Here is a 10,996-nt window from a genome sequence, read left to right as displayed (position 1 = left end):
TGGTAACTTCCAAAGCTTTCAGTTGAGCCACAATGTCCCTAATGTGCATGATATGATCACGCACTCCCTTAATTCCAATGAGCTTTAAGGATGAAAACTACATTATAAGGGTGTTGGCAAGAGATTTATTGGATGTCGTAAATTGTTCATTAATAACCCTTAATAAATTTTTGACATTCTCATACTGGTCAAGTGAACCCCGGATCCCAATGGAAATGTTGTTTTTTTATGAACGTTATGGAGAGACGATTTGACCTCTCCAGTTTTTCATAAAGATTAATTACATCTTGAGTGCTGGTCTCATTAATACCTGTCAACACCCAATTTCGTCCGGATTAAATAATATATGTTTTGTTTTTTTTACTTTATCTTATTTTATGTTACTTTGTTTTATCTTATGTCTTTTTATTCATTTTAATTTTGTTTTTATTATCTTATTTCGTTTTACATTATTTAGTTTAATTTTTTTTTAATTTTTATTTTTTCATTTTTTTATATTAGTTTTTCTTTATTTTTATTTTTCTTTTTATTGTTTAGTTCAACTTTTATCTTCTGTTACTTTAATTTTTATGTTAAAAGTGGTAGAAAACAAAACGAAAAAAAAAGAAAGAAAAAAGAAAGAAAACAAAAAATAATCACGGTCCAATTGGAGCTAGCCGGCGTTTTCCTTTTTCATTCCATCACGCTATCTCCCATTTGGGTGCAAATCTTTTGCTGCACCATGGATGCACCTACAGTCTTTAGCTGGCTCACCTGAAAGAGAAATAGAGCAGAGCAGGTGGCTGGGTTGTAGGAAGCAACCATTTGACAAACATGTCATTGACTTTGAAAAGAAATTTCATAGCAGAAACAAAGTTTTCAAGTATCTTATTAGCACAGATATGCAGGGGAGAAAGAGGAGGACTTCGAACCGCATCTATCATTCACCTCACACGACTCTCAACTCCATTCACTCAACAGAAACCATCCTCCCTCACACATGCACTACTCTCAAGCTACCATGGATTCAAGATTCACAAAACAGAAAGGCATTTCTTGATCCATCAGGCACATCACCACCAGGAAACCATTTTTTTCTCCCACCCAACTTCAACTTGACCTTCTTGTTTCCGCTGGTTGCGTCTAACATCTCACGACCTCGGCAAAATAAGCAACCTCTATTTGTCGTCATCTTCGACCATCATCCGTTATCTGTGGCGGCAGCTGCCATTCATCTACAAGAAGGTATCCAAATCCACAATCGCAAAAAGAAGAAAACAAGGAAAAATCAGTTTCTCAAGCGTTGGCAACAAAAGAGATACAATCGTGAAAAAAGAAAACAGAGAAAAGAGCAGAGAAGGAAAAGGGCATTAGTCACATCTCACCATCACAGCTTAGGAGAGAACATCTTCAACTGCAGAGGAAAACGAAGCCAGCCAAAAGAAGGGAGGAGGTCGCTGGAGGTACTAGGCTAACAGTAGCAAGCATAGCTTTAAGAGGTAAGCTTACTCTGTTCGTTTGTATCATCATGTAAGCTTGCTGCATTGTGCTTTATATTATACTTGATGTTGCACGGTTTGAGATTGTATCATGGTGTGAGTATTCCCCTTTCTTCATTATCCGCCTATGCATATCATACTCCCTCTTTGACCGGAAACCTCTGTCTGCGTCTTTGCCTTTTGTTAATGATTTTCACCCTTACCCAGCATCACCACCACCATTCTCCCTCACGCACAGACCCTCCAGCCGAGTTCATCTCTGCAACCCATCACATAGAACCCCATTAACACCATTATCCTTAACCTGCATGGCACAAAATCACAAACATAGGGAGAAAACTACACCAATCAGAAAATCAGTTTTTCAAGGTAATTTCTATTCCAGTTAATCTGTCATCATCTACATAGTGTTCTCTTTGTTTGATCGGGTCAACTCCATAACATCCTTATCATCCCACCGGTATCACCCCTCACCGAGATCCAAATTCATATCGTATTACCAAAGGTCCAAGGTCACTTCCCTACAAGAACAAAAACATAATAGTTTCGTCACCCTCGTCAACTTCAGACCATTTTAACCCTTATCTTTAATAGTCTCGATCATGAAATCATCAATGCACCCATTAGGAAACCAACCCAATCAAAACAGAAAATAAGGGAATAGGAGAATCAATCGGGGGTGGTGGCCTTTGAGTCGCGGTTGAGAGAGCGGAAGCAAGGTCTGCGTGAGAGGAGAGGGATTTACCTTAAGGTTGTGATAGTTTAGAAAGGAGATGACGACAATACTGTAAGGATGTAAACCCAACCAAGGGTTGGGTCTCGTAGAAGAGAGGAATGACGATGACGAGACCGTGATGCTGGTGGCGCGGTGGATGGGTTCGAAGCAATGGTGGCCGGCAGTGCTCAAGGGTGGAACCCCCAATCCTAGGACGAAGCAAGAGAGGAAAAGGGACGGTGACGTCGTGGCCGGCCATGGTTCCAGTGGCGTCCGCTATGCCGGTGACGGTTTGGACGGAGCCAGAGGGCCGTTACGGTGGCTGACAGAGGCGGTGGTGTGCGTGGGCTCCAGAGAGGCAAACCCTTCAGAGAGAGAAAGAATGTTGAGCGTTTGAAATGAATTGGAGGGGAAGAACCCCTGATTTTCTGAGTTTCTGAATGTGGAGAGCATTGGGCCTGGGCAAAACCAACAAAAACATAGAAACAAAAACTATTCTTCTCTGGCACCCCTCCTTTCTGTTAAGTCGCACCCTTTGTCTTTGGGTTCAAGCCCATTCGATTTATAAAATAAAAAAAACATCCTTTCTGCACCCCCATTTTCTCCTAAGCCGCACCCTTCCAAATTGGGCTTAGGCCCAATTTGCCATTAGAAACGAATTAGGAATGCACACCCCTATTTTTCATTTTTACCACCTTTTTGTGTACTTGGGCTTAGGTCCAATCCGTCATTAAAAATAAAAATAATTTGGACACCTATTTTTCTTATTTAAGTACCTTTGCAATTTCTTTCTTTACTTTGCTGTTATTTTTATTTTTACTTTCTCTTTTTTTTATTTTAAATATTTATCTACTTTTTTTAAATATACGAATATCAAAAACAACAAAAATATTTTTTTCAAAAGGTTTAAGTACATGTGCGACCATTCCGTCGGCCTTGTGCTGAAAACCTTTTTCTTCTTCTTTCAAAAAATCAACAAAAAATTATTTTAAAAAGGTTTAAGCACACGTGCGACCATTCTGTCTGCCTTGTGCCGTAAACCTTTTTCTTCTTCTTACAAAAATTTATTTTGAAAGGTTTAAGCACANAAAAGAATTGGGCCAACCCAAGTCCAGGCCCAATATCAAATGCAAAGAAAGATAAGTGAGAAAAGCCTCACTTCCCCGAGAAGTTTCTACTGTCAAAGAACGTGAAAGAGAGAGAAAAAGTTGGAGCTCACAGCGAGGAGAAGGAGCTCTGGTTGGAGGCTTCAATGGAGGCGATCTCCGTATGTGATGAAGATACGAGAATGCCGATGAAGAGAAAAAGAAAGAGGAGCGTCTGAGGTAAGTGAAAAGTAACTTTTTATTTAGTTTCAGAGAAAAATAGAATGATCTGTACAATCATGTGTTCTACTTCTTTTAGGCAGAAAAGGAACTCTATTTATAGAGTTCTTGGGGTCAAGAATCAGGGAATAATAAAAGATACGAAATCCTAACTAAAAACAAACTAATAATGGTGTAATTATTGTACTGAACAGTAATTCTCCGAATAACAAACTCCAAGTGTTGAGGAAACCATTGGGAAAACTGCCGTGGATATTTGCAGAGATTTCATAAAACCATTTGCGGGGATTTCATCAAAACCACGGGATTTGTGTAGGCTATGCAAAACCGCCGAAATTTTCTGAGTTTACTAACATGAGGTTTTAAAAACCGCACGTAATACAATTATTTAAATTATTTGTTTAATTTGATTAACGACAAATATGTTTAATTATATATCATAATAATCTGAAATCAAAAGTAATTAATATTATATAAAATAATCGTGAACATTACTCGTGGTTCTTAATAAAAAGCTCTAAAACATGTTATTTCTATTTTATTTCATGTCTCAACTGCATCTCTTTCACTTTGGTTTTTTCTTGAATTGCACTCTTCTTATGGTGATCTTCAAGCTGGTTTAAATTTCCCTTCTCCTTGATCATTTGCATGTGGTGGTGCTTGCAGTAGAGTTTTCCATGAATGCATTTGAAACAACTCTTGTGATAAGGAGTTTCATTGACGGTCACTTAGACCATTTCAAAATATATAAAACTTAATATCCTTTCTAAAATAGAATAAAAATTTTAGCACTTGGTTGTCATCGTGGTTCAAATTAGAAAGCTAAGATGGATTTTGTTACCTTCGAAGCTTTTGTCAGACATTCCAAAATAACATATGCACATATAATATAATAGGATTCATCTATTATAATATGTAAAAAGAGTTGAGAGATAGAGATAACCGTATTTAAATATATAGATACAATCATCCAAAATATAGAGGAAAAATAAAAGAAGTAAAACCTAAGTACAAGTTTCCGAAGTTCCCCAAAATGAAAGCTAACAAAATATTAAAGAGTCCTATAGAGTGTTTTCCAAAAGCATTGACTATTTCAAATAAAAGCTAGAAGTTTTTCAAAATATCAAACTATTCAACTAAGAGCTAGAAGAAGTCCTAAGTACTAGGTGCTGGATCTTCCTCAATCTCCAACGCCTGCTTCAAGGGTACATCATCACCTACTGCTCACATCCAAAGGATTGAATGATCATCGCAAGGGGAAGGCAAACACATACAACCATACAATGCAAGGGTGAGCTAGGTCTCAAACAATCATACAATTCAGGGCAAATTAATCTAGCATTACCGAGAACATCCATATACACACAAGCATGTAAGTCATCATGAACATGTACATTTATTTCATAAAACTCATTAAAACAAACATCCTATCATGTTAAGACTTCTAGACACGTCCAGACATAAAATGTATGTAGAGCTGGGGCGGGTTGTGCACTTGTGGTGGCCTCTACTGCTTTGCAAAGCCATTGCCAAGGGGTTTCACCCGACCATGCACAAGGCTAGTCCGTTACCGCGAAATAGACCTCCAGTGATAGCGCCTACCCTAGGACCTCCCACTACTCCCACCACACGCGTCAATCCTCTCTAAGTGAGAATGGAAGACCATTGGAGTGTTAGGGATAACCCCCCATATGGATGTTACCAATAAGGGAGTATTGGTAAAACCTGAAGATGAGTTTTGATGATGCTGCAACTTGTAGATTTTGGATGTAATAGAAAAATATTTAAAAAGCAACTTGTAGATTTTGAATGTAGTAGGAAAATATTGAAATATTGTAATTCTTACTGGTATAATCGATTATGGTCAAGCTATAATCGATTATCACATGTTTTTGTACTAGGATAATCGATTATCATGAAGCAATAATCGATTATCACAAGTCATACTTGAATAATCGATTATCACTTCATATAATCGATTATCACTTTTTGAAAACTCTGTAACGAACTTGAATAATCGATTATCACTTACAATAATCGATTATTCATGGCAGTTGGGAGTTGACCTTTGGCATTCAGTGTACTTGGCTATATATTTGGATTTTGAGAATTCAGAAAGCAACGTTTTTGAACTGAGAAAGCTTGTTAGAACACTGTGTGTCAGAGGAACGTTCTTAGAGAGCTTTTTGTTCATTGTTCCCTTGCATGGTCTTGTGAAAGGAGAGGCTCGCGTATCGTGTGTCGATAGTCGGAGCAGACTCTCTTCAAGTTAGCAAGGTACTCTGCCTGGTCTTGTGAAAGGAGAAGCTCGCTAATCGTTGGTCGATTGCCGGAGCGGTTCTCTTCAAGTTGGTAGAGTGGTTCTTTTCGTTTTATATTCTGTTCATTTGATTGTAATTTGTAAAACTGCTTTTTAGTGGAACTGTTAATCACTCTTTGTAGTGATTAACGACTGAACGTAGATTCTGTTGAATCGAACCAGTATAAAAATACTCGTGTGATTTTTCTATTCCCTACACTTATTTTACTTAACGCATATCAACTGTTTGGTAAATTTTCTGAAAGGACCAAATTCGTTTTACTGTGACCAAATACGCTTTCCGCTCTCTGTGTATTAATTCCGCTGCGTTATACTCTTCGAAAATTACCCCCTCCGATACCAACAATGAAAGCCTCTCACATTCATTCAATACACTAACTGATCTCACCGAGAGATCTTAATTTCATATTCAATCCGACCACTTTAAATCACATGATATTCCTCTTGAATCAATAATGTACCTCATAAANCNCTTTGATTNATCAAACATAAAATTTCATAGTCATTCAAGTGCATTCTTACTATATTGTCTCATACCAAACTCATACACCATCATACAACATCAACCATGTCATAAAAACCACTCATACATTACATACTTTCACAAAACCATCACTTATTAACACAAATTTCTTTATAACTTTTAATTATCAATACTTAAGTAATTCAAACAGCTTGGAGACCCTCACCAATGGATCCGAAAGGGTCAAAAACCCCTAAGACGACCTAAAAAAACGTCCAAAAAGGACATCCAGAACCCCACAAACTATCAACAACAAACACAACAGCAGAAATGGGCGCTCAACGCCCTTTAGGGGCGCCCGGGCGCCACAATTAAGCTGAAACAGCGCGTTGAAGGGCACCCAACCCCCTTTTAGGGCGCCCAGGCATGACATCTGCAGACTTTTCTGCATAATTGAGCAACTCTAACCCCTTTTTACCAATTCTAATCATTTTGGTGAACTTCTACCACCCATAAATCAACTTTCATGCTAAACTAAACTTACCTAAACAATTCTAATCCTTTCCAACATTATTATAAAGTGTTTATGCATTGATTTAGGTTCTACAACTTCAATTTTATCAACCTAGAGGTCTAAATTCAATTCTACAACTTGGAGTTGGTTTTTAACCATTTAAACATGCCTACTAAGTCACACATGACCTACCTAAGTTACCTAAACTGACTAGGATCACTAAGAATGCCTAACTCTAAATTTGACCACCACACTTCCTTTCTAACTCTAAAACACCAATTTTTCCCAACTTAGAGACCCAAAACCCGATCTTACCTCTTTGTGCCAATTTTGACCAATTTAGTGACTCAAACAAGTCACAATACAGTGGATAAAACTGTCCCAACAGTCCAAAAACGTGACAGACCTCATTTGCTCAAAATCACTACCTCACTTCCTCTAGAATGACCTAAAATTGACCCTAAGACACTTGATTTTCCTTCCTAACAGTACCACAACAAATTTTTCATACCAAAACAGTTCCAACATACATAATTCAACAATCTAAATCATTCCAAAACAGCATACGGTCATCACCCACCAAATTGCATATCAAACACCTCCATCCATGCATTTCAAGTTAACAAAAATCAAAATCATGCTTCCAACAACATACCATTTCGAAAATTATCATGCATTCACATCACACAACTAAAATGAAAAGAAGAACTAGCTCCTCTTACCTCTAGTGTAGACAACCAAGCTCAAGTAGGAACCCTAGACCACTTGCTTACACTCCCAAAATGTTAGAATCACCTATAAATCACTAATTGATGATGGAAAACGAATTTTAGAACCAAATAGAAGCTAGATTATGAAAGAAAACAAAATGGGTTGCATGCAACAAGTTCAATCGCATGCTTACAACCCTAGGGCAACGAGAAAAAGGGTTTTCTTACCGGTTGGAGGAAACGGAAATTCACTCGGTAGAAATGTTCCTCTTGAAGTCTTGAAGGTCTAGATAGCTTCAATGTAAGAAACCAACGATTAAAATCTGAATTGAGATGAAAGGAGTGGCAAGGCAACGATTAAACTTTACTAATATTGCCTGACCTATCCTATGCTGCCACATGTACACACTTTTTGTCAAGACTACCCATTCTTTTGAACAGTTGATCGAAGTGTGGCTTGCAATAAAGAACTTCCTCAAAAGAGTTATAGTTGCTAAGCTGCAAATACATTAAATCAATATAGTTCGTAAAAATTAAATCTAGTTACACGCCTTAAATTAGTAAACTTCAAATTTGTCTATTTTTTGGACTCCAATAAACAGTAGTTTGTCCCTTTTTTGGACTCAATTCATAGTGAGAAAGCGTCAAATTTAAATGTAGCATCTCCTAGTAATGTAACATCCTAATAATATACATCCTAATATATAATGTAGCATCCTAATATATAGAAACAGTAAGCTTATGTAACAAAATAGATTAGAATATATAAAAAGTGCACTATTGATATAAAAAGCTAGAGGGCCTTTACAGAAAACAGGATAAAAAAGATGGAACAGAAGTGTGAAGCTAGAAGGAACAGACAAAAGGCATTGCCATTATTTTATTTTAGAAAAAAATAAGGATGAAGCTAAGAGAACCATGATATACCGTAACTTTAGAAGTGGCCTTAAGTTGATTTATTAAGAGTGAAACTGTAGCACTTCGAATAAACAGGGTTGTAAGACCTATTGATGCCCACCTGAAACAAGAAGTAATGAGATTAACAATCACCCTTGAAAGTCAAGTTTTCACCAAATACTACATATATTATTTATGAATTACGAACGAATTCACCACTGGATAATCAAATCCCAGAATATGCATCACATACTATAAATAGGGCAAGAACAGCACTAGATATATATCTAAAATATTATTTTTAAAATATGTTTTATAAAATAGTTCTTAAAAGCTAAAACAACACTAAATCCCTTCTCATTCAATCGTGAAACAAACTCTGCAATCAGAAAAGCCCCAAATCAGACCACGAACCAGATTCGCGCAACCATCAACATCTCACCATCTGCATCTTCTTCACGAGCCAGCTACCTGCATTCACGAACCAGAGAAACCCCAAATCAAATTGATATCGCACCAGCAGCAAACTTGTTGAAAAAATCTCCTACTCGTTATAATTGAAGGATTTTAAATAGTCATGATATTTACAATATTATAGAAATAAAAATAAAATATCAACTTACTTAAAAATAAAATCTGCTTATTCTATTGTAAAATAATATTCTACCCATATAAACAGAAAATCATAACTTCTCATTCATATTTTATCTCTATCAAATCAAACCAAATATTACTAAACCCAAAACTAATAAAATAATAAATCTCTAAAATTTAAGTTTATTATTTTTGTGAGGGGAGTTTTATTAGGAAATTCTTAATGTGGTGTTTAGAATAATGTATTGATGTAGAGATTCAGCTTTAAAAGTTATCCTAACGTTTCAATAATTCCATTTCAAGTACAGAAGGTAGGTAATTATGTGATGAGGAGGAGATCTTAGTCTATGGTCTGGTGTTCTTTGTCCATAGACTATTAATGAGCTAATATTGTGCAATAGCTATGTTAGTGAACTAGAAGTGAATAGTTATTTTCCCACTATAAATGTACAACTTGTTATAGTCTGACAATAATACATATATTTAAATTAGACAAGTCTAGAATTCATCTGTCATAGTCTAAAATTTAAGTTTATCCTAACAGAACTAGCACCATGAAACTCTCGCAGATCACCACGTTCCTCGCGCTTAAACCTATAAAATCAGAATCCAATTTGTGAACAAACAAAAGAAAAACATCCATCATGAAGCTTCATCGTGTCGGAATCACACCAAAGCTATGGCCTCACGCAATATCGCCAGAGAAGCAAAACGTGGCGAGGAGAAGTGGAAAAGGAAAAGTGAAACAAAAGGAGAAATGAAGAGATGTGGCATGGAGAAGGAAAAAGGAAAAGCACGACATGGAGATGGAAGAAAGAGAAAAAATGATGCGAAGATTGAAAATAAAATGTGAGGCAGAGAAAGTGAGAAGTGAAAGCGAAGGATGAAGAGATGAAAATAAAAAAAAAAAAAGTGGGGAAAGGTGAAAATTAGGGTTTGGTTACTGGCGGTTTAATTAAAGAACCGCCTAAAATTTGTTTTAATAAAGTTAGAAAAGAAAATTAATTGTTATTTTATTTAATAATTTGTGAAAAAATTATATAAAAAATTAAATTAAAATTTAACTGCGTTTTTTTAGTTAAAACCCCCATAAATTAGTAGAGGTTTTTAAAACCTTTGGAAAGAAACCCCTGTTATATTACTTTTGTGAGGGGAGTTTTATTAAGAAATTCTTAATATGGTGTTTAGAGTAATGTATTGATGTAGGGATTCAGCTTTAAAAGTTATTCTAACGTTTCAATAATTGTTTCATTTTAAGTAGAGAAGGTAATTATGTGATGAGGAGGAGATCTCAGTCTATGTTATGATGTTCTTTGTCCATAGACTATTAATGAACTAATATTGTGTAATAGCTATGTCAGTGAACTAGGAGCGAATAGTTATTTTTCCACTATAAATGTACAACTTGTCATAGTCTAACATCAATACATATATTTAAATTAGTCAAGTCTAAAATTTATATGTATCTTAAATTTGATTTTATTTGAAAAGAATTATATTTTATGATATTTTATAATTACATAATTTGTTGTTTGTGTGGGCTGGTAGTTTGATTTATGAGTATGAATAAAGAGAGATCAAATTTTTGTAAAACAAACTCTAGGAGGTGATGTTATATAATTAATGAATGGATGGAGATTATGAAATTAAGGAGTGAAAGTTCTATTCTGTCACGGATACCATCATTGTATGATTTCCTCATGGTTGACCTGCACGTGGACACTGTCATTTATGATTTCCTCATTTTTGACCAGCACGTGGACAGTTGTTGATGATCTTTGACATTGTTAGAAATTTCTTTATCAATTTTTGTGAGCACAAATTTTTCTAGTAAAAAAATTATAAGATAGTTTAAGGATTTATTAATGTTAGAAGGTGAGATATAAAATTATAAAATTATAAAATTATAAAATTATAAAATTATAAAATTATAAAATTATAAAATTATAAAATTATAAAATTATAAAATTATAAAATTAT

General features: G+C 35.4%; 1 protein-coding gene and 1 long non-coding RNA gene across 3 annotated transcripts in view; one reads left to right on the top strand and one right to left on the bottom strand.

The window, feature by feature from the left end:
* Positions 1-803: 803 nt before the first annotated feature.
* On the bottom strand, positions 804-2,783 carry LOC111241238. Of its 2 annotated transcripts, XR_002667090.1 has the most exons (3): positions 2,224-2,777; positions 1,365-1,999; positions 804-1,214 (listed from the first exon to the last, which is right to left on the bottom strand). It is a non-coding gene; the product is annotated as an uncharacterized LOC111241238 (long non-coding RNA). The 2 variants fall into 2 exon arrangements; XR_002667089.1 differs by having other exon boundaries at positions 1,365-2,783.
* Positions 1,367-10,996, top strand: part of LOC111241237 — a 27,261-nt gene continuing 17,631 nt past the window's right edge. Inside the window, exon 1 of the mRNA XM_022778216.1 lies at positions 1,367-1,478. The gene's annotated coding sequence lies outside the window, so the exon portion shown is untranslated. The remainder of the gene's footprint in view (positions 1,479-10,996) is intronic.

The sequence above is a fragment of the Vigna radiata genome, unplaced genomic scaffold, assembly GCF_000741045.1.
Source record: "Vigna radiata var. radiata cultivar VC1973A unplaced genomic scaffold, Vradiata_ver6 scaffold_100, whole genome shotgun sequence".
NCBI classification, from domain to species: domain Eukaryota; kingdom Viridiplantae; phylum Streptophyta; class Magnoliopsida; order Fabales; family Fabaceae; genus Vigna; species Vigna radiata.
The sequence above is the reverse complement of the archived record's forward strand: the minus strand, read 5'-3'. Positions and strand labels throughout refer to the sequence as shown.